This window comes from Cupressus sempervirens, chromosome 6 (genome assembly GCF_028749045.1).
Source record: "Cupressus sempervirens isolate cs-2001-9-10 chromosome 6, ASM2874904v1, whole genome shotgun sequence".
In the NCBI taxonomy this organism is placed as follows: Eukaryota; Viridiplantae; Streptophyta; class Pinopsida; order Cupressales; family Cupressaceae; genus Cupressus; species Cupressus sempervirens.
In genome coordinates, this window is record NC_143123.1 from 62,682,575 (window position 1) to 62,686,854 (window position 4,280).

The window sequence follows — 4,280 nt, forward strand, 5'->3', positions numbered from 1 at the left end:
AATAGTGATGACATTTTCATTTCATAAGCTAAGCATTTGAAAGACTTATTGAAAAGATTTTGCTTAGAAATTGTAAGCATGTCGGTACACAAATGCTAATTGGTGATAAGTTATTTTGTAAAGATGAAACACCTTCTATTGAGAAAAAGAAGTACATATCCATGATTAGAGGTTTGTAATATCTGACTCACATTATACCATATATATCAAATGTAGTTGGGATTGTTTATAAATTTCAAGCTAATCCTAAGAAGTATCATTATGAAGCAGTAAAGAGGATATTTAAATATTTGAAGGGAACATCTTATTATGGGATATGGTATGATAGATCAAGTGATTTCACTCTATGTGCTTATACTAATGTGGATTGGGCAGGTAGTATGGATGATAGAAAAATCACTAGAGGTGGAAAATTCTTTCTTAGAGGAAAATTAGTTTCTTGGCTAAGCAAGAAACAAGATTGTATTCACAGAGAACAACTAAGGTAGAGTATGTGGCAAGAGAAAATAATTGATCAGGTAATGTGGATGAAACAAATGTTGAAATATATTGGGATGGAATTTTCACAACCTCTTATCATATATTGTGATAACACAAGTACAGTAAGTATGTCTAAGAATCTTGTATTGCACTCTAAGACTAAGCATATGTCTATTAAGTATCATGTTTTGAGAGAGAAAGTAGTAAAGAAAAAAATAATATTGGAGTATGTAAGTACTAAAGATCATATTGCAAATATATTTACAAATCCCTTGCCTAAAGATACATTTGAGTACTTGAGAGGTATGCTTGGGGTTATGCCCCTACCTACTTCAAATCGGGTGATATAGAGATTGCATCAGTTAAGGGGTATAAAGAACCATTATTTGATTGGACTGAATGTTGATGCTTCCTATTTGGGGAAGTATCTATGATTAGTAGAGTCACTAAGGACTCTTAGTAACTAATCTTAAATAGTATTTTTGGACACTTGAGTTGGTTAAAGACTTGGAGTAGATGATTGACATAATAAGGCCTTTGTTATTGATGCTAATGAAGGGAGAGAAGGCATGAAAATAATTTCCTAAGTATGAATGTAGGAGAATAGAAGTGTGCATGGAAATCTCTACTTTATTAAGGAGATTTATAAAGATTCACGTAAGGAGAAGGAATACCTCTATGGGGGAGATATACAGCATAAAGAGCTAAGAGTTATTTAGAATGTGAACTATTGATGCCAATCCTAAAAGATGCAAAACATAGCAGTATTCTAGAGGATTTCAAATTTGATTGATGAAGAGGATTTGATAAGATGAGAAAAATAGTAGCAGTAGAGTGTTGTTTGGTATTCTTGGAACCTAGATGTTTTTCATCTATGTTTCCATCAATGTCAAAGGGGGAAATTATTAGCATGAATGCTAATAATATTCCTTTGGGGGAGTATTTTAAGTATTGGAGAGCATGTGGCAATATTGGCATGTTTCATTCATGACTATGTTTGTCATTGATGTCAACATAGCAATAGTTCTGTGAAGAAAGGCAGAATAGCGGATAGGGATCATGATCATACAAATACAGTTTTGATGTTCTAGTGACACATAGTAAAGGACATGTTCTAAAATATGTCGTGATGATGAGCTTAAGTGCACATGACATAAGTCAAAGAGATACGAAAGATATACATAATTTATAAAGAGCGGTGTAGAAATAGAGTACCTAAGAAGCAGTTTATGATGATTTTATTTTATCTCTTAACACATATATAATGAGGGTACAAAAATTTATATAGTGATAGAGGATAGTCTAATGATGATTTCCACAAGTGCCCAAGTCCTAAAGTCACACATGTGAGAATTTGTATAGATTGTGAGCCGAAGGTACAATGTGATTGTGAAATAATTAATTGGAAAAGCCACAAGGCCAACTCAAGGAATTTTTTTGAGGACTTTGTATAAAGGAAAGTATTTGCCTTGATTATAAAGTGTGATTTGGGTGTGAAGTGTTCAAGGAAGTACGAAGAAGAGTAGAGTATCTGGTAAAATGTGTGTAAGTGATCCAAGGGATTATTAGATGTAAAGTTTGTGATCTAGTATCAAGATCAGAAGTAGTAGAAGTTTGTTTGAAAGGACAAAGCAAAAGGAGGAAAAAATTTGTTTATTTCTTTTTATTTTGCAAGGGATAATACATAGATCATTTGGATAGTGGGTTCATTGGTCTAGCTTCCTTCTACAACTCCTAACAAGGTTGGCACAACTCCTAATAGAGTTGGAATCTCCTAATAGGGATTCAAAGCCTTCTTATAGTGACTGATATGTACTAGATTTTTTTATATACTCCTAACAAGGTCCATCCTCTAGCAAGGAATATTTATATTAGTACATTGTCTTATGGGTACCATCCCCATCGGTGTTTTCCCTCTGATCAAGGGTTTCCCTAGTTAACATATCTTGTGTTATTGTGCATGAGTATCTTGTTGTACTTCTGACTATATATGGTTAAGATTTAATAAGGTTGATAATTGTGATAATAATTAGATAATTGATTCACTCCCCCCCCCTTAGTTATATTGGTTGACTATATATTCTAACAAAGCTATCAATGCAAAAGCTATTGTTGATTAGTTGTTAGAGGCACCATTTCAAGCTCAACACCCTATGAACATAAAATTTATTTATGAGTCTATATTACTACTGACACAATAAACATTGAAAATTTTCTTCAATGGTTTATTCACACAATAGAGATATGCTATTGGAACACTATTCATCACACCTCATGAGTATTTTTTTACTCAAGGCATACAAGCTTCTATTTTAGTATTCAAACAATATTATTGAATATGAAGCCTTAATCAACAAGATGAAAATTATCATTGAATAGAGGATAGATGAACTAAATATCTTTGTAGACTCACAACTAGTGATTAATCAAGTCAATATTGTCTACTAGAAACTGCTACCCTACAATAAAATGGTAGATTACTCAAAGACGTTGTTGGAATTACAATAGGAAAAGATAAATTTTGAGAGGGAGGTGAATCAGTGCTTCAAACTTTAACCCATAAAAATATTCACCACACATCCATCTCACAACTTAAGAAGTAAACTTAAATACCATGTAAAGCATATACATCTAAAGTATGTAAACAAGTAAGAATTCACACATATATGACACAAGATATGATTATGTAAACAAGTAAGAATTCACACATATATGACACAAGATATGATTACCCAAATGAGAAGGTAAAACTGGGGTAGGGATGACACCCATAAATAGGGATAACTTTAAGAAACCCTTCCCAAAAAAAAAACCTACAATGCTGGCGAGTCCAACATCTTGGGGGCAAGAAAATTTTAATATCGAGGGTGATTTTTTTGTTCCATATAGGGAAATAAAATATTATATGTTGGCGATTTGTTTCTTGCCCAAGCAAAAATCATTTTAAATGTGGCGAATTAATTTATTTTTTCACTGACGGATATATAAATGATGGCTATTTTTCCCTTGCCAAAAATGAATTAATAATGTCAGAGGAAAATTACTTGTTTTGTAGGAAAATGAATAATAATGGTCTTGGCTAATCTTCAGTGGTAAACTGAAAAATTGTTTAATCTGAAAGCAAAATGTGCACATGTATTAGTTAGTGAGTGTACTGACTGTTGAGTAGTCACTTTCAAGTTTCAACTTGTGTAATGTGTTAGGTGTGTTATTAATAATGTCGTAACATAGTTACGTCAATGTCACAATTACCAAGTCAACGATCATCACTTTTGTTACGTTAATAGTAAATATAATAGTTGTATTGATTGTTGATTAGTTAGAGATCAATGATAGTAGATGCATCTCAGGGCCACTTGCTTGAAAAGACTTGGAGTCGCACGTAATTTTCCAGAATGGAGACACGTGAAAAAGTTTACATGGAAATCATTAATCATGTCAGGCACTATTGACTATCTGATATTAATGTTAACACATTTTGGCATTTCATAGACTTGAAAATTAATAGGAATACAAAAAGATAAGATATGGAAGATCGCTAATGCCAAAGAATTAGATTCCTCTTTCAATATTATTTCTCATATTCTAATTTATTCAATCTGAATTTGGTTTGTAGTTGCACTTTGCAGAGTTTTCAGTTTCTTGAATCGTAGTCATGGATAGGCCAATTCGCCCGAAATGCACTAATATGGCTCTGCAAAAGCCCTTTCTGGGAAAAATTCTTGATGATGTTTTTGCCATGGTTTACAAGGTAGATGGTTGAAGTCCTTTTATCTGCCATGCTATATGCATGGTACTCG